The sequence below is a fragment of the Schistocerca nitens genome, chromosome 7 (assembly GCF_023898315.1).
Source record: "Schistocerca nitens isolate TAMUIC-IGC-003100 chromosome 7, iqSchNite1.1, whole genome shotgun sequence".
Taxonomy (NCBI): Eukaryota; Metazoa; Arthropoda; class Insecta; order Orthoptera; family Acrididae; genus Schistocerca; species Schistocerca nitens.
The window spans coordinates 104,108,214-104,128,783 of record NC_064620.1 but is presented as its reverse complement, the minus strand read 5'-3'; positions in this window follow the sequence as shown (position 1 = coordinate 104,128,783).

The following is a 20,570-nucleotide window of genomic DNA, read 5'->3' as shown; positions in this document are numbered from 1 at the left end:
CCTTAAGGCAACCAAAGAACGATGGGTACCACAGGTTATTGAAAGTACCAGCAATATCAATGGCCATCGCTAGAGCGTATGTATAATGAGTATGGGCGTACTCTGGAGTGAGACAAGTTGTGGAGGAGGTCAAAAACTGCCTTCCTGAAACTCTGTGGGATGACCAGTCTTTGCCTACCGTGGGATACACCGCACCAAACTAGTTTGGTTATGCCTGCAAAGGTGCACTGCTTGAGCTGGAGGCCCGTTGTGTGTCCAGATAGCAATTTTAGAAGGTCGGTGTCAGTTGCTTGTGCCTCCATTAGTTGGTCAAAGTCAAGGTGTGCCGATGTGGCAGCGAGTCATGAGAGGTAGTCAGCTACTGTGTTTTCTGCTCCCCGTACATAGTGGATGTCCGTAGTATATTGTGGAATCAAGTCCAGATGGTGGAATCATTGAGGGGAGGTATTGGCTGGTGGGTTTTTAAAAGCGTCAGCCAGAGGGTGGTGGTCCGCGTAGATAGTAATCGACCAGTCCTCAATGTCGTCTCAGAAGTACTGAACCACCTCGTATATCACCGAAAGCTCACATTTGAAGGCTGTCCACATTTTCTGGGAGCCGGTAAATATCCACGAGAAAAACCTTAGGGTTTGGGTTGCACAGGGGACTTCCTGTTGTAGCACCACACCAATTGCCTGGTCGCTGGTGTTGGCCGTTATAACCATATGGGCATCCAGTGATGGGAGTGTCAGGGTGGTGGTCTGAGCGAGCTTGGTTTTGATGTTCTCAAAAGCTGCTTGCATATCAGAAGTCAAAGTGAGCTTACGTTTGCCTGCCATGTTCTTGCTGCGGAGTGACTCTGTGTGTGCCAGTAGTGTTTCTGCGGCACGGGGAAGGTGTCGTCGGTAAAACCCCTAAAAAACGCTGCAACTCTTGATAGTCTGTCGGGGGTGGTAGGTTACGTATTTGCCTTGTCTTTTCCGGGCTGGGGTGGATGCCTGAAGCATCAACAAGGTGGCCTATGAATGTAACACATATTTGCTGGAGTTGGCATTTGTTCTCATTGACCACAACACGATGTCCTGCTAGTTTGTTGAGTACTGCTTGGAGGTGTTCCTCTCATGATTTGAGTTGTTTGTGAAAAGATAATTTTATCGTCCAAGTAACAATAGCAAAAGGGCGTGGTAAAAAAGAAGCCATCATTGAACCATTGCCAAGTCTGGGCTGCATTCTTTAGTCTGAAGGGAATTAAGAGGAATTCAATAGGCTAAATGGTGTAATTATTGCTGTTTTTGGGATGTCCTCTGTGGCCCTTGGGATCTGCGAATAAGCTCTTTTGCAGTTGGTCATGCTAATCATGATTGCACCAGTTAGTTCCTGGGAGAAGTCCTCAGAATTGGACATGGGGTAACTATCAATGATGGTGCGCACGTTCAAACGTCTGTAAGTTCCTGCACAGGTTCTACATTTTATTGTTTTCATTCTCATAGTAATCGCTGAGGCCCACACACTGATGGCCTGACGGTGTCCTCATGTAACTGTTCCTCGATCATACCCTTGGCCGTCTTTAGTTTGTGATAGTTTGTGAGGGGGAAGCGATGGGGCCGTGTCAGACCGGTGGGCCAGGGGTAGTATTATTCTGTGTACAGTACCATCACATACGATATTATTCTTTTTATGGGGCTGCTGTGGAGTAGCACGTGAGGCACATGATCTGCTCATGGAGGCAATATCACTGTTTATACTCAACCCGCTCATGAGATCAATATCACTGTTTTCGCACGGCCTACTCGCAGGAGCATCATCACCAAAAGTAAGAGGCACTGGACTGACCTGTGGTTCTGAAGGCCTGGCAGCATCCTAGTTGGGCAGCTCTCTTTGTTGTTGGTGTGATGACAACTGTTGCTGTGTGATGTGCAGTTGTGCTGTGAGCTTGGAGCAGCAGTTGCAGTGGTGGTCGTTAACTGCTCGTGAGCTGGCATTGGTGCAGTGTGTAACACCTCGGTTCAGTTTACAGTGATAAAAGCTATAGAAAGAATAATTAAGAATAGAATTGTTAGAGGGGAAAATAGTGTAGAATCAGAGTTCGGTAATTGCAAATCAAAATTATAGTATATCAGCAAGTAGTTTAACATCTAAGTACAGCAAAGCCACGGAAGCTCCGTCATGGAGAAGCCAGTGACGTCAAACTCTTGTGATAAAAACCTATAAAAAGGCCTGATCGTCATTATTGAGGCCTTTTTTCCTTGATTGTTTCATTAAAGGGCAGAGAACCCGTGTCAGTCAGCGAGACAATAATTAGATTGGACTTTATGTGTTAAGATTCATGATAAACTGTTAGAATATTACGGAGATTAAAAGTGATGTAGTGTACGATCTCTGACTGTTGGTAGCAACGGAGTATTAAGGGGATTTTAGGACTTTAGTGCCAGATTGGAACTTTACGGACATATAGACGACAAACTCAAATTATCTGCTGATACAAGTGAATTCAGAGGTACTGGTATTCAGATATTAACGTGTGGACTTTTGAAAGTGCCGTTAGTTGTGAATCTGGACGTAGAGCGTGTGTATATCGGCATTTGCAGACTATTTAGATTCCTCCAGGCTAGGAACCTTTTAAATAGACCATCATCCATCACCATCTTAATCCTTGAATATAGAGTGAAAGTGAAATACAAGAGTGTTGTACTTATTTCATTTACCTAGTACTAATCAGTGAAGGTTTTACGGGACCAGAGCTTTTCAGCAGTAAGTCAGCACCATCTAGTGGAAAGCGGCATTAACTAACACGCTAACTGAAGTGAACGTTTACATGTTTTACAGACTGGTTAATACAACTTTTGTGACTCTTTGACGTCCCCACTCCCTCCGAAAGGTGGCGCAGGCTGTCTTAATCATAAAAGGGGAGAGTTTTAGCCAGGCAAATTACTAAATAAAAGCGATATTTACAAGACTCGCAGTAATAGCAAAACACAAGGCCTGCACCTCATCAGAGGTGTCGCTGTCACGTCGGGAAGTAAAGCTGGAAAACCTACCAACAATACGTATCTCCGGGCAGATGTCGACGTGGAGTACCTAAAAAAAGGGAACCACAAGAGAGTTGGGGATGCTTCAGGTGGAAGTCAGTGTACACAATAGTTGTGGTTTTAAGCTCCTCGAACAATGCCTGGCACTTTAGCGTGAAGTCCAGTAATGTTTTGGAGGTTTAAGTGGGAGGTGGCAGAGCCTCGTCCGTGTGGTGTTCACTGTTTACTCCAGTGATTGGCATGCGGCTGTCATGATGTAGTAGTAAGGCTCTACCCAGGTCTGTCAGAGGGTTATAATGCCTCAAAAAATCTGCCCCCAACTCTGGCTCTATCGTGTCGACCACGAAAAATGTCCATGGGTAAGGCATGTGGTTCTCCAGTTGAACTGTGATAAAGACCGTGCCTATCAAGGGAACCTCTGAATTGTTCAATCACATAGTTGTGTAGCGGATGGTGTATGTTTCCTCAGTGCCAGCTGAGATGGCAGTGTGCTAATGTTGGCGCCCATGTCGATTAGGAAGTATGCTGTAAGATGGTTGTTATAGACGATGAGCTGCACACCATTGTAATATAGACAAGGGATATGATGAGTGTTGTGATGTTTTGTAGCGAGGTGGCTTGAAGAAGGGGAACGACCTGATGTACCTGTACAGGCTGCTGTGCAATTTTGGGTAGCTGCAGGATGGACGACAGCGGCTTGCGTTGGAACCAAACCGTGTTTTGAACCAGAAGGGGTGGTGCAGCCAAGCAGGCGCAGCATCCTGGCCGGGTGAGTTGTTGTGATGGTTAGGCGTGGGTGTATGTGGCAGGTAGTTGTTTACATGCACAACCAGCGTGGTGCCTGGGTCTGTCGTGGTATCTGATAGTTGGTGCCTCGCCGCAGTGGAGTCTTGTGAGGCTGTTGAGGTCGTGGTGTGGAAGGACTCGGCTGAAGTCAGAGCAGCTCGGTGACCGTCAGTTGGCTGCAGTGGGTGCTGCGTGGTGGTCTCCACGGGTGCAGCCGGTATGCAGGCTGGCCTGGGCTGGCTGCAGATGTAAGACACGTTGGCCTTGGTGCTGGAGATGATGCGAGTGTTTATCAAGGCATGATCTTATGTGAGGACAAGCATGCAACCGGCAAGGCATAACCGTGTTTCCAGCAGTTTGTCCTCATGGATTAGCATGGCCGTATGTATGTTTTCAGGCAGCTTGAGAAGCCACAGTGACCAGAGTGCATGATCTGGTAAGAGGTTTGTGTCGATTTGGAGGTGTAACCTGTGCCACACCACTGACGAGGTATTGTGGCCCAGCAACATCTCAGCGATGGCTAGGTGGAGTTGTTCAGGTTAATGCAACAGGCACTGTGGTATGCACATATTCACTGTCTCATATCTGCCAGTGGTTGGTGCATGCAATAGGAGCTCGCTGATAAGATCGATGTTGGTGTGGAGATGGTTCAAAAGCACCAAAAACTTGTCATAGTTGTCTGTGATCCCGGTCGACTGCATCATGCACTCGCAAAGTACAAACCATGCTTGCAAACAATCAACTTGTAGCGGTGGCAGATGTAATTTAGTGTGTGGCTGGTGGTAACCTGCCTGGTGGTGAGGGGCTGGGACCTGTAAGAAGTTGTTGTAATTGTGTGAAGTATATGGTGCAGGTTCATGAACACTGTCTGTTGGCACTGGAAGAGGCAGTAGCTGGCATCGCAGTGCGGTTGCCACGTAGGTGCATCAGTGTCACGGAGGATGGTGTCATAGTGGGGGAAATGGGGAGTGCAGCATGTTAGACAGGTCCTGGTTTGTGGCAATCGTGGTGGATGGTGCATCGGTGTAGGTCACCCAACACGGTGGCTGTTGCAGGTACTCCTTGTGTTCCCACGGTTTGTGGGTTGTAGTTGCGGTCAGGCACACTGTATTGATGTGTTGTGGTCATGAGTTGTGAAAAACTTGCGTAGTTGCAGGTAAACACAGTGTGCCTGCATGTTGTCACATGACAGGTGTGGCCCAGAGTGTGGTGCGGCTGTTGTCAGTGTGACGCCATCGTGATGATGTGTCACAGGTTGAGGCGCTGCCATAACAAGTGTGATGTCACCGGGGAGATGTACGGTATTGCACGGAATGTAAAGTTCAGGACTTAGGCCATGAAAAAACATGGTCTGGCACAGGAAGGTCACTTGTAGGCTGGATTTGTCCACAATAACCCATAAATATTGGTTCTGTGCAATGGAAGGTGGTCATACATGGTGGCGATTGTTTGTGAACAATTCTGGAGTGGGTCTGTAATTTGGTACATTACACACGGAATGTCGATACGTGCTGAGTCATTAGAATGAAAACGAGTGCGGTGTAGTTCATTAACACTGTCACTGATTAGTATATTAGTAGCACTGGTTAGGTGGGAGGTGCGGATGGCGGCAGGCAGCCATTGTTCACTGTGCATGGCCACTGTTGATGAAGCACACTTAATTAAGGGAGTGGCAGGCTTCATCTCACCACCTTCACTGATAACATGGTATCTGATTTGCGATTTAGTGTGTTCACCTATTGCGGCGAGAGGTAACAATGCCCTGGTTTGACAGTTGTTGAAACAATGGAACAAATTGTTGGCCATTCATGAACCACTGTTGCACTGGTTATATCATCTGGGAATCAGTGAGAACACCAAATAAATGCACAAATAAATTGTCTGTAGTGATGCCAGGGGGTGGAGTACCATTGCGAGGCGTATTCTTCGTGGCACAAAATTTGTATCCCACGGTGACTGACGGTGTGCTGGCATGAGTGTAAATCGGTATTTCATGGCACGGTTGAAAAGAAAGTTACTGGGTCTCCACTGTAGGTAGTGGGGAGCTGGAGTGGTAATTATGATGATATATAATCATTTGAACCCCCAACACTTACTATAAATAATTTTATTCTCACAGTGTATACACAAGGTGTGTAGTATACAGTGCGTACTACAGAGAACTGATCTGGCAAAGATACAGTTGTTTTTGCTGCGGTAGGGCAGCGATATTATTGGGGGGGGGGGGGGGGGGTAGAGCAAGTGGTTCTACATCCCCACCTATCTATTAGTACCCATAAGTAGACTACTGTTCCCTTGTATAATTAGGACTTGTTCCACATCCATACAATTCTCTTATATGCTGGATCTATGGGACATGAATAAATCAATAAATAAATAAAAACTGAATCTAGACTTTCAGTTCTTCACCTTCTGTTATATTCCAGTCTCAGTTTCAACTCATATTAGGAAAGAATCTTAAACTCAAGAGTTGTTGTTGAGTCTCTAGTTAGCGTCACGTTTCATAGATCATTTGCACAAATTGTAATGATGTCGAATGAGTCAGTTTATATTCACATCACAAACTTTATAAATATGCCTACAAGCTGATCATTTACAAGGTTTTTTAGAAACAAAAGGAAAGACATACAGATGTGAGTTAGCAATTTCTAGCCACCATTTTTTAAACTTTGTGTCAACAGAAATTCTTCTATGGATACAATGCATAGTCAAGGCAAAACGTTTTCATTTTATTTTCAAATTTTAGTTTTCTGTCTCGGACATTTTATATCACTGGGTAAGTTACGAAAAATTTTGGTGCAGCAATGTACACCAAATTTTATGCTAAAGACAACCTTGCTGTGACTTAATGAATGTCATTTTATTTATGTACACTATTGTTCCTTTGAACTACACTCCTGGAAATGGAAAAAAGAACACATTGACACCGGTGTGTCAGACCCACCATACTTGCTCAGGACACTGCGAGAGGGCTGTACAAGCAATGATCACACGCACGGCACAGCGGACACACCAGGAACCGCGGTGTTGGCCGTCGAATGGCGCTAGCTGCGCAGCATTTGTGCACCGCCGCCGTCAGTGTCAGCCAGTTTGCCGTGGCATACGGAGCTCCATCGCAGTCTTTAACACTGGTAGCATGCCACGACAGCGTGGACGTGAACCGTATGTGCAGTTGACGGACTTTGAGCGAGGGCGTATAGTGGGCATGCGGGAGGCCGGGTGGATGTACCGCCGAATTGCTCAACACGTGGGGCGTGAGGTCTCCACAGTACATCGATGTTGTCGCCAGTGGTCGGCGGAAGGTGCACGTGCCCGTCGACCTGGGACCGGACCGCAGCGACGCACGGATGCACGCCAAGACCGTAGGATCCTACGCAGTGCCGTAGGGGACCGCACCGCCACTTCCCAGCAAATTAGGGACACTGTTGCTCCTGGGGTATCGGCGAGGACCATTCGCAACCGTCTCCATGACGCTGGGCTACGGTCCCGCACACCGTTAGGCCGTCTTCCGCTCACGCCCCAACATCGTGCAGCCCGCCTCCAGTGGTGTCGCGACAGGCGTGAATGGAGGGACGAATGGAGACGTGTCGTCTTCAGCGATGAGAGTCGCTTCTGCCTTGGTGCCAATGATGGTCGTATGCGTGTTTGGCGCCGTGCAGGTGAGCGCCACAATCAGGACTGCATACGACCGAGGCACACAGGGCCAACACCCGGCATCATGGTGTGGGGAGCGATCTCCTACACTGGCCGTACACCACTGGTGATCGTCGAGGGGACACTGAATAGTGCACGGTACATCCAAACCGTCATCGAACCCATCGTTCTACCATTCCTAGACCGGCAAGGGAACTTGCTGTTCCAACAGGACAATGCACGTCCGCATGTATCCCGTGCCACCCAACGTGCTCTAGAAGGTGTAAGTCAACTACCCTGGCCAGCAAGATCTCCGGATCTGTCCCTCATTGAGCATGTTTGGGACTGGATGAAGCGTCGTCTCACGCGGTCTGCACGTCCGGCACGAACGCTGGTCCAACTGAGGCGCCAGGTGGAAATGGCATGGCAAGCCGTTCCACAGGACTACATCCAGCATCTCTACGATCGTCTCCATGGGAGAATAGCAGCCTGCATTGCTGCGAAAGGTGGATATACACTGTACTAGTGCCGACATTGTGCATGCTCTGTTGCCTGTGTCTATGTGCCTGTGGTTCTGTCAGTGTGATCATGTGATGTACCTGACCCCAGGAATGTGTCAATAAAGTTTCCCCTTCCTGGGACAATGAATTCACCGTGAATTCATTGTCCCAGGAAGGGGAAACTTTATTGACACATTCCTGGGGTCAGATACATCACATGATCACACTGACAGAACCACAGGCACATAGACACAGGCAACAGAGCATGCACAATGTCGGCACTAGTACAGTGTATATCCACCTTTCGCAGCAATGCAGGCTGCTATTCTCCCATGGAGACGATCGTAGAGATGCTGGATGTAGTCCTGTGGAACGGCTTGCCATGCCATTTCCACCTGGCGCCTCAGTTGGACCAGCGTTCGTGCCGGACGTGCAGACCGCGTGAGACGACGCTTCATCCAGTCCCAAACATGCTCAATGAGGGACAGATCCGGAGATCTTGCTGGCCAGGGTAGTTGACTTACACCTTCTAGAGCACGTTGGGTGGCACGGGATACATGCGGACGTGCATTGTCCTGTTGGAACAGCAAGTTCCCTTGCCGGTCTAGGAATGGTAGAACGATGGGTTCGATGACGGTTTGGATGTACCGTGCACTATTCAGTGTCCCCTCGACGATCACCAGTGGTGTACGGCCAGTGTAGGAGATCGCTCCCCACACCATGATGCCGGGTGTTGGCCCTGTGTGCCTCGGTCGTATGCAGTCCTGATTGTGGCGCTCACCTGCACGGCGCCAAACACGCATACGACCATCATTGGCACCAAGGCAGAAGCGACTCTCATCGCTGAAGACGACATGTCTCCATTCGTCCCTCCATTCACGCCTGTCGCGACACCACTGGAGGCGGGCTGCACGATGTTGGGGCGTGAGCGGAAGACGGCCTAACGGTGTGCGGGACCGTAGCCCAGCGTCATGGAGACGGTTGCGAATGGTCCTCGCCGATACCCCAGGAGCAACAGTGTCCCTAATTTGCTGGGAAGTGGCGGTGCGGTCCCCTACGGCACTGCGTAGGATCCTACGGTCTTGGCGTGCATCCGTGCGTCGCTGCGGTCCGGTCCCAGGTCGACGGGCACGTGCACCTTCCGCCGACCACTGGCGACAACATCGATGTACTGTGGAGACCTCACGCCCCACGTGTTGAGCAATTCGGCGGTACGTCCAGCCGGCCTCCCGCATGCCCACTATACGCCCTCGCTCCAAGTCCGTCAACTGCACATACGGTTCACGTCCACGCTGTCGCGGCATGCTACCAGTGTTAAAGACTGCGATGGAGCTCCGTATGCCACGGCAAACTGGCTGACACTGACGGCGGCGGTGCACAAATGCTGCGCAGCTAGCGCCATTCGACGGCCAACACCGCGGTTCCTGGTGTGTCCGCTGTGCCGTGCGTGTGATCATTGCTTGTACAGCCCTCTCGCAGTGTCCGGAGCAAGTATGGTGGGTCTGACACACCGGTGTCAATGTGTTCTTTCTTCCATTTCCAGGAGTGTATTTTGTCTGTTATCATATGTATACTTGGTTTGATTACAATACTAGTGTCATCCACAAAGAGAACTAATTCTACATGTTATATATTAGACAGAATATCATTTACATATATGAAGAACATTAGCAGACCTAAAATTGAGCCTCAGAGAAGCCCATACATGATTTTTCCCCAGTTAGACTAATCTCCTCTGATTACATTGGTTAAGTTACAAAGTACAACTTTCTATATTCTTCTGATTAGATATGACATTATCCAATGACTGGCTATATCATCAATCCCATAAAATATCAGTTTACTTAGGAGAATACTGTATTGTGATTCACTCAGTCAAATGCCTTAGACATATCACAGAAAGTACCAACTGGTGCTGTTTTGTTATTTAATGCTTGTAACATTTAGTGAGTGAACAAGTAAATAGCACTTGCACTAGAAAAACTCTTCTGAAATCCAAACTGTGATTTTCTGAGGATATTATTGTAGTTCAGGTGAGATACTGTTCTAGAATACACCACCTTCTCAAAAATTTTGGAAAATAACGTCAGTAGTGAAACATCTTAGTGGTTATTGACATCTCTGCTACCATGTTTCTTATAGAGGGTAACAATAGCATATTTCAGTCTCTCTGGAAAAATGCCTTGAGTTAGTGGTGCAGTATATATTTCAGATAAGACAGGGCTTTACTGGAAAGACGATCAAATCCAAATGAGAATTTATTTTCGAGAGAATATATAATTTTCTTAATTTCAGGAGAAGTCGGTGATAAATTCAAGTGGTTGAATTTGACAAGAGTAGTACTCAAGATAAAGCAAAGACAACCTGTGGATTGGAGCATGAAACATAGAAACACATATCAGCAAACAGCAATTACATTAGCTTTCAAATTCCAGCTCCTTTTCTAGCAAATGGACACTCCTGTGGCCATGGAAAGACTGATTAGTGACACTGGGTTATTGAAAGTAGTTTCCTGAGCTGATGGCAGGAAAGGACACAAGGAAGGGGAGCATGAAAGAGGCAGGTTTTTGGACAGATGACTCCACAGCTGCACAATAATACGGAAAGAGTACAGAGGGTAGAGCAGAAAGAGATGCAGGAAGAGGGAGAGTGAGGAAAAGGAAAGAAAGGAGAAGATGGCAAGGGAGAAGGGAGGGGGGAGAGAAGGGAGAGGGGTTGAAAAAAGGGGGGAGGGAGAGAGAGAAAGAGAGGGGGGGAATGCGTGCACGGGAGCGAAGAGTGGTGGTATTGTGCCTTGTGAGATGTAACAGTCCATTGAAACCCATTTAGAACACGTATTTTTTGATCCAATTTGAAATAAATTGGAATCACTCATGTAAACAAAAGGTAGTGATATAGGTAAACCTATACTTATAAAATTGTTACAATGAAACTGGTTACTAAATTATAATTGTATTGATGTATATAGGTCCTGTAATTGGTGGGAATATTTAGGATTAATGTAATTAGGTGAAATCTGGAACAAATGATCGAGTACAATGGTCAAAGTCATTTCTTTGAAACTGAGATGGATTTGTGTCAAAACAGTATCTAAATTAAAGTCTGTGGTATTTAAAGGAAAAACCAACTGAGAGACTCAAAATTTACTAGAAAATTATAATGTAATTAGTGAAAATGTTATAAGTGGCGTGTAAACATAGACATTTCTTTAGGTGTTTTGCCAATAATAAATATAAGACCTATTTTGCCACGTTCAGTGGGGAACTTGGAGCCATATACATTGGTAGGAACATTTTCTGAACCGTGTATCTTTTGTATTTAATAAAAATAGTAAAAATATTGTTAATACTTCATATTTTGAGCATTTGTAGACTTTAAATGTTATACGCTTGAAAATTCATCTATGTATTTGCTCTATAAGAGCTAGTGCAACTGTTGAAATAAGTCCTTAATTTTGAGGTAACAGTTTTAATTGCAATTTTATTAAAAAACCCTTTATAACAATACCAAGGATTGTTCAGAATTGTATATAAAAGGGGCAGCCATGATGGCACTAGGAGGTCAGTACTGTATGATCATTTGATGGAGTAAGGTATACGTCAGTGTCTTATGAGATTTTGTGCAAGAAGCATGTAATTGCTTACATGAGTACTTTATGTAAATTCATGCAGTTAAGAATGTCAGACTTTGCAAATTGTATGGAATATGTAAGAAGACTGATCTTTCATTAGTACATAGAAAGGTTAAAAACTAGGTGATATAATAAAAAGAAGTTCTGAAACATAATGTTCGATTTAGTCATTCTTGGTATAAAACACCAAGTTACAGTAGACGTACAGTAACTCAGTGACTGTTGCAGCAGCAGATCGACAAAAAGGAACGGATGAGTACACCCCACAATATTATATGAATTTTAATATTTAATTTTGCAGTATTTGGTTTGACCATCCTTTTTGAGAGGTATTGAAGTTACATTATTAGCAAATAGTAGTCGAAGTGAAAGAATCCAGCAGGCGGGAAATTTCACAACTGCCTTCTCCTACCACTCTTCCTCCCTGCCCCTTCCCCCAAGTGAGCATTCATTCTCCCTCTCCATTCCTACCCTATTTTTCAACCCCTCTCCCTTCTCTCTACCCTCCCTTTCTCCCCCCGTCATCTTCGATATTCTCTCTTTTTCCTCCTCTCCCTCTTCTTGCATCTCTTTCTGCTCTTACCCTCTGTACTAGTTTGGTCTCGTGCAGCTGCGGAGTCATCTGTCCAAAGACCTGCCTCTTTTCTGATATCCTTGTATCCTTTCCTGCTGCCTCCCCAATGCCATCAGCTCAGGAAACTGCTTTCAATAATCCAGTATCAATAATCAGTCTTGCCACAGTCACAGTAGTGTGCATTTGCATGTCTATGTAATGTGTGTGTGTGGACATCTGTACTTTTGCTAGAAAATGTGAATGCTGGTTGCTGTTCCCTATTTCTGTCCTCCATGCATTAATCTGCTATAAGTGAGTCCCGCCTTACCCCTATTTTACATATTGCTGCATCCAAGACCTCCATTATATTTACAAGAGCTGTTTTTTCACCATACTGCCATGATTTTTCTCTTGAACTGTTTTTCTCTGCCTATTTTCTACTACATACATCAACAAAAGTTATGAATCGCCCCTTGATTTTGAAATTCATGGCACAGAAAAGAAAAACTTGCTTTGAGGCACACTTCGTAGTCATCTGAAATGTCTCCAGATCACCAAATAAAAGAAAACATTAATTTGTGCAACAACAAAATCAACTGTTTCCCATGGCAGGCTTTTCACAGCATTCCTGAGCAACATCAATGCATGGTGGAACATCTTGCTCAGATACAGGCTTGAATCCATTGTGGCATACCATCACTGAGATCATCAGGTGATTCTGCCTAACTCACGCAGAATACATAGTCATTGTCGCAACCTAAAACAGCTTGTTCTAATTGATCCCACACATATTCGATTGGGTTCTTGTCCAGGGAACACACAGGCCAGTTCATTCTGGTAATCCTAACAAGCTGAAAGAACATGTTCAGGAAAACAGCACAATGAGCTCCCAAGTTATTATCCATCAAGTTAAAATTGTCACCAAAATGTCAGTGAAAAGGTCTCACTGTTGACAGCAAAATCTTGTTCCTGCACTGCAGAGCAGTGAGACTGCCCTCAACAACCATGAGAGGTGTATTGTGTGCAAATATAATGCCACCCCAATACATCATTCCACCAGAACCTTGTTGCACATGTGAGACACAGTGTTGGAGGCATTCAGTATTACTGGATTGTCTCCAAACACATTGTGTGCTATTGGTGGGGTACAAACATACCCAAGTTTTGTCTGAAAACAACACCTGATGTCAGTTCTGAGGCATCCATTCTGCATGATTTTTTTTCCCTTCTGCACCAGAGTCCATGGTGTCATGGAGTACAACATAGTGCTCACTGTGGTCTTGAGAATGGAGATTCACATCACGCAGTCGTCTGCTAGCAGTTTGATGTGACACCTGACATCATGTAGCCTTTTTGAATGCTAAATTCATTTCTGGAGCACTCAACTCACAGTTCCTTTGACTCTAAAGTAGTAGATATTGATCACCTTATGCACCTGTGGAATGTGAACGGCCTGTGTAGTGCAAGTCCTCAACATTACTTGTCAATTGGAACCCAAACCATGTCTCCATCACTTCACTTTGACTGCGGTGCATACGTTCTGAAACTTCCCTGGTTGACAAGCCTTCTTTGTGTAACATTATGATGTGAACCAGACCGTTGGTCATGATTATCCTTTGTGGCATGATGGATTTTCACTCTACTGTTCCACAGACATCTAGAAAGCATCCCTACTGGTGCTTTACTTTTGACTGAAATGGTGCAATCCATTTCAGTGTGGTGTTCTACATGTAGGTAGCACCCTTGGGAACTATGCATACCTCTTGATAAAGACATCAGGGGTGCCCTTCCAATTGGTACAGGAAAAGACACAATAGCAACACAGCTGCATGACATATCATGGTAGTGCAAAACTTTTATTGATGTGTGTATATTTAAGAAATTATTATTAAACATATTTGCGATCTGTTTGTATCCTTTCCATTCAGTTCAGTAGTGATGTTATCCTGTGGCTGGTTGTCCTGAGTCTCATTTCACTACATTTCATATACTGGTTTCTGACTTAACATGCATGTTCCTTGATTTTTAAAATAACTTTTCTCAGTAACTTTGTATAGTTTTTGTAGTTTGTGACTACTGCAGGATCTCTACTTGCTCTTGACAACAGATAAATTTCCATTTTCCTTCCACAAGATACTTTAATCGCTCTAATGATCCATGGTTTTTTGTGTGGCTGCTTAATTTCCTTTCTGATTGGCGTATACAGAAAGCTATTATCAAATAATGATATGAATTTATCATTGAATAGATTAAGTTTTATGTCAGCATTTGGTTCATTATAAATTTCACTCAGGACGTCTCTTGTAAACTATTCTTAAAAGCATCCATTCTGAAGTAGTTAACTATTCAGACTGATCTCCATTGAGGAGTATCAATACTGGAAGGCAACTGTTTGTGCTGGAGTCGTTAACTATTCTGACTGATTTCCACTGAAGAGTTTCAATACTATACAGCAGTATCTTATTTATCCTAACGAACTGTCCATCATGATGAGAGGGAGCATTTGTTACTGAGTATAGGGCTATTTTCTTGCTTCAAGCTTCATCATACAAAACATTATCGATTAGGATCCTACTGTTTTCATTTACCCACTCACAAAGAAAAATTAATTACTGAGATCAATTTGTAGGATCCAAATAAGGTTTCCAGATTATTTTGCTTATTAGAACATTTAAATCACCATATGGTATTAACTGCTTAACCTGAGTTTCTCTCAGCCTATACAATGGGAATGCAGCTGGGTAACATCATTGACAACCACAAATATTTCGACATCCTGTCATTTTCAACACAAAACTGCAGCTAGCAAGAACTGTGCAAGTGAATTTAAAACCATGGTTTGCAGGGCAATTCAGATTCTCTCTCTCTCTCTCTCTCTCTCTCTCTCTCTCTCTCTCTGATGACCGGTGGCAGGAGTTATCTAGAGTGAAAAATTACTAAACAACAGTTCAACAGTTGAAGTAGAATTAACTCTGCCCTCTGTTTTTTTGACAAGGGAGAGAGCAGCATTCCATGCAGGTTTTAAGAAAAAATCTCCATCTATATTTACCAGGTTACTTGCTAATTTAATCTCAACTGCTTCCTTAATAACACTATGCCAAAAGCTGGAAGTGCGTGCCAGAATCTCTGTATTGTTACAGTCCATAGAATGACCAGTGCTGACATAATGTTCTGCAACAGCCGATTTGCTTAGCTGTTGTAAGCTCGTTATCAAGCTTATGCCCAGTACACTGATCCTTCATTGTTTGATGAATATATGACATGCCACAACTTTTTTTATTTATATGTTTATTTATTTAGCCATTGGTGGACATTTTAAAATGTATGGATGTTGTCAGTGCGTACATTCATGTATTTATACAGTTTGTTGTTACATGTGACATATAGGTTATTTACAATCATTTTTGCTCCTTATCAAAACATTGTGAAACAAAAGCTATTTACAATCATTTTGTACTAAGGAATTCACTTATAGTGTAAAAGCAGTGTTCCTGCAAAAACAATTTAAGATTTTTCCTAGCTTCTTTTATTTTCTGTGGCAGTTTATTATTTAGTTTTACACCTACATACAAGAAGCTATTTTGAGTCTTATGTTTATTCTTCCTGTCTACATGAAGACAGTGACTTGTTCTTGTACTACAGTTATGAAAACTGCTATTTGTGCTATAATTTTCTATATTTTTCTTAATGTACACTATGGTTTGGAATATATATTCACAAGGAACAGTTAGAACCTCTAACATTTTGAGAAGTTATCTGCAGTGGGCCCGCTTACTGCTTTTTGTTATAATTCTTACTGTTCTCTTTTGCATTTTAAATACAGTTTGTAAATTCTGAGCACTGTTTCCCCAGAAAATAATACCATAACTGATTACTGAATGAACATAACTAAAGTATACAGTTCTCAAACATTCACTGCATGTGGATACAAGGACTCTTAAGTGCATAACATGTTGTGGATATCTTTTTTGAGAGTTTCATAGCATGTTCATTCAACTTCATTTGGCTGTCAATGTGCAACCCTAAGAATTTTGTTGTAGGTACATCATCTGTGGAGATGTTATCTAGTTTTAAATTTAAGGGACTCTGTTTTCTGTTTATTCTAAAGCATATCGTATTTGTTTTCTTTACGTTGAGAGTTACTTTGTTTTCCTGAGACCATTTGTGAACATCCCTCAGCACTTCAGTAGAATATTCCAAAATTTTTGCTGGTGTCTTACTGGTGATTACTATGTTGCTGTCATCCTCAAACAATATCTTCTTTCCATGGCTGATATGTTGCGGGAAATCATTTATATAAACCAGAAATAATACAGGGCCTAGTACACTTCCTTGAAGGACCCTAATATTGATATATATTGTGGATCAGATATATGTTTGTCAATGTACTTTGATCCACTGGAGACATGTGTGATCTCTACTGACTGTACTCTGTTTTCTAGATATGAACGAAACCATTTGAGAACCACTCCCCTTACTCCTAGTGCCTCTAATTTATGCGACAGCTTCTGGTGGTCAACTGTATCAAATGCCTTAGACAGGTCTAGCAAATGGCCAGTTACATAGCTGTTCTCATCTAGTGCTTCTGAAACTGTTTTTGTAAATTGTGTTATTGCAGATTCTGTACCTCTACCAGGCCTGAAATCGAGCTGGTCATTGCAGAGGAGGTTGAATTTATTTAGATAGCTCAAAAGCCTGTTTTTCATTATTGTTTCTATCACTTTAGAAAAGCCTGACAATAGGGATATTGGTCTGTAGTTCTCAACGTTTTCTACGTCACCTTTCTTGTGAACTGTTAAAATTTTGGCTTGTTTCATATAGTCAGGGAAGCAACCAGTTTTGAAGGAGTCATTTATGATTTCTGTTAGTGGAGCTTTGATACCGTTTACGCATTTTTGCAGCACACACATTGGGATTTCATCTAAACCTGCTGAGTTTTTGTTCTTTAATTGCCTTACAACATTGCATACTTCCTCCTCAGTAGTTAGAAGCAATACCATTGAGTTTGCTATATGCTTCTGTATTGGTTGATTAGCACCTTTTGGAAAATTTTCTGTAAGTTCATTGCAATGCTGCCAAAGTAGGTATTCACATAATTTGCTAATTCTTTCAGGTTACTTTCTAAGTTTTCCTTGTTCCTGATTTGTGTGTTTGTACCTCTCTGCTTCACTGTTCCTGTTTCTTGTTTCACTACAGCCCATGTAGCTTTCCTTTTATCAATGGCTAAATTTATGAACCTATCATTGGCTGATTTTTTTGCAGTGTTGAGTACCTTCCTGTAGATCCTTTTGTACTTTTTGTAGTAGTGCAAAAAAACTGGATCACTATTGTCCTTTTTAATGGAGTTTAGGTATTTACAAGTTTGAGCACTTTTTCTAATTCCTTTAGTAATCCATTTATTGTTGGTGGGTGCACCAATGGGAATTAATGCTTTGGGGAATGTTTCTTCAAATTTTAATTTAAACTCGGACATAAAATTGGAGAACTTGCTGTTCACTTTTGTTTCTATGTATACTCCTTCCCAACTTTCATGTGCTAACTTTAAGGAAAACTCTTGCAAAGCTAATGGAGAGTAGACTCTTTTATATACAAGCAGTTTTGATTCTTTTTTTACACAAGCTTTTACTTTTATAACATGACATAGATGGTCAGACAGTCCCAGATTTTTGACAAGTGCATCACAGTTTTCTCTGCCTACATCTGTAGCTACATGGTCATGGTAGATGATGAATGTGTGGTTATTCTTGTTGCACAATTGACTAGAGATGATATACCAAAACTGTGTAGGATATTCATAAAAGTGTTACTGGTGTCATCTGTTTTAGTTGTATTTATGTTAAAGTCCCCAAGGACACATGCATTACGCAAGCCAAGATCATTCTTAACAGAACTTAAAAGGACCCTAATCTTAGACGGACGTCAGAAAACAATTTCATATCATATTTTCGCAAAATGTGATCAATCTTGTTTCCTTGCTCCTCACATAAAGCAGGAAGGTTATAGACCTTGATGCCAACTAGATATTATCATCCCCCAACCTGTGCACCATTGGTCGACAGTGCAATGCATGCCTGATTTGTCTTTCATTATATTCATTCAGGTAGGTGACATCAATATAGATTACTTATACTCACAAACTCTCAGGGTCTGAAATGGCATGGACCCTGTCAACTAACTTCATACTGAGCCAGACGGTACCAACTACCAGCCAGTAGATACAAGTCAGTGTTGGTAGGTATAATTTTATACATACTCGCTATGAAATACATATACACATTGCCCCCTTGCAACATCACGACCTTGTAAAGACTGGGGTGAAAAATACCAATAGAAGAATGTTAATACTCTGATATATTGTGAATTTCTGTCTTGTTTTTCTATTTAAAAATAAGTTTTGTAACTAAAATCATAGTAAAATCATTTGGTTAGAGACTTTTGGTAAAGAGGCCACACATAAAATCTGTATATTTTTTTGCTGTAAAACAAATGATATGGCATTTTGTTTCTTCTCATCATTCTGTAGTGTCTTTTCTTATCTGGCTGTTACAGAGTAAACATGCATTTCTATGCACTTTGTTTTTAGATAAAATATAAGAATTTTTTTTATGTATAAATGGAATTTAACTATAGTATCAAACCTGATAATATCCCATCATAATACCATATTTTACTGACTATAGGACATACTATTTTCTTCAAAAATTGCCTCCAAAATTCGAGTGGATCTTATATTCAAAATTAATACAAAAATGTCCAGTGTTTCATTAAAATTCCCACCAGTCTTAAAAATGGCCACATATTCAATTCTGCGGGAAACCTGTCTCTGTTTGGAAACACTGGATTCAACTAGCAGCAGCAGTGCACTGAAGGGATGAACATTAGTTGGGGGATTCATAAGCATCCTACCATTGTCTCCTTCTTGCCTCACCATCACAAACGTATAACATTGTCTAGCCTGAGATGCATCATTGCAGTCTACAATGCCAGTGTATTTGAATCGAAAGTGATTTGTGTTATCAGTAAAAGCACAATATTTCTGTTAGTAACTAGTTTCATCATCATCATTTAAGACTGATTATGCCATTCAGCGTTCAGTCTGCAGCATAAGCCTCCTTATAAAATTCCTCCATGATCTCCTATTCAGTGCTAACATTGGTGCCTTTTCTGATGTTAAGCCTATTACTTCAAAATCGTTCTTAACTGAATCCAGGTACCTTCTCCTTGGTCTACCCCGACTCCTCCTACCCTCTACTGCTAAACCCATGAGTCTCTTGGGTAACCTTGCTTCTCCCATGTGTGTAACATGACCCCACCATCTAAGCCTGTTCGCTCTGACTGCTAGATCTATAGAGTTCATTACCAGTTTTTCTTTGAGTTCCTCGTTGTGGACAACCTCCTGCCATTGTTCCCATCTACTAGTACCTGCAATCATCCTAGCTACTTTCATATCCATAACCTCAACCTTATTGATAAGGTAACCTGAACCCACCCAGCTTTCGCTCCCATACAACAAAATTGGTCGAAAGATTGAACGGTGCACAGATAACTTAGTCTTGGTACTGACTTCCTTCTTGCAGAAGAGAGTAGATCGTAGCTGAGTGCTAACTGCATTAGCTTTGCTACACCTCACTTTCAGTTCTTTCACTATGTTGCCATCCTGTGAGAATATGCATCCTAAGTACTTGAAACCGTCCACTTGTTCTAACTTTGTTCCTCCTATTTGGCACTCAATCCGTTTATATTTCTTTCCCACTGACATTACTTTCGTTTTGGAGATGCTAATCTTCATACCATAGTCCTCACATTTCTGATCTAGCTCTGAAATATTACTTTGCAAACTTTCAATCGAACTAAGTCACCGCATATGCGAGACTGCTTATTTTGTGTTCACATATCTTAATCTCACCCAGCCAGTCTATTGTTTTCAACATATGATCCATAAATAATATGAACAACAATGGAGACATGTTGCAGCCTTGACTTACCCCTGAAACTACTCTGAACCGTGAACTCAATTTACCGTCAACTCTAACTGCTGCCTGACTATCTACATAAAGACCTTTAGTTGCTTGCAAAAGTTTGCCTCCTATTCCATAATCCCATAGAACAGACAATAACTTCCTCCTAGGAACCCGGTCATATGCCTTTTCTAGATCTATAAAGCATAGATACAATTCCCTGTTCCACTCGTAACACTTCTCCATTATTTGCCGTAAGCTAAAGCTCTGGTCCTGACAACCTCTAAGAGGCCTAAACCCACACTGATTTTCATCCAATTTGTCCGCAACTAATACTCACACTTTCCTTTCAACAGTAACTGAGAAGATTTTACCCACAACGCTGATTAAAGAGATACCTCTGTAGTTTTTACAATCTTTTCTGTTTCCATGTTTAAAGATTGGTATGATTACTGCTTTTGTCCAGTCTGATGGAACCTGTCCCGACTCCCACACCATTTC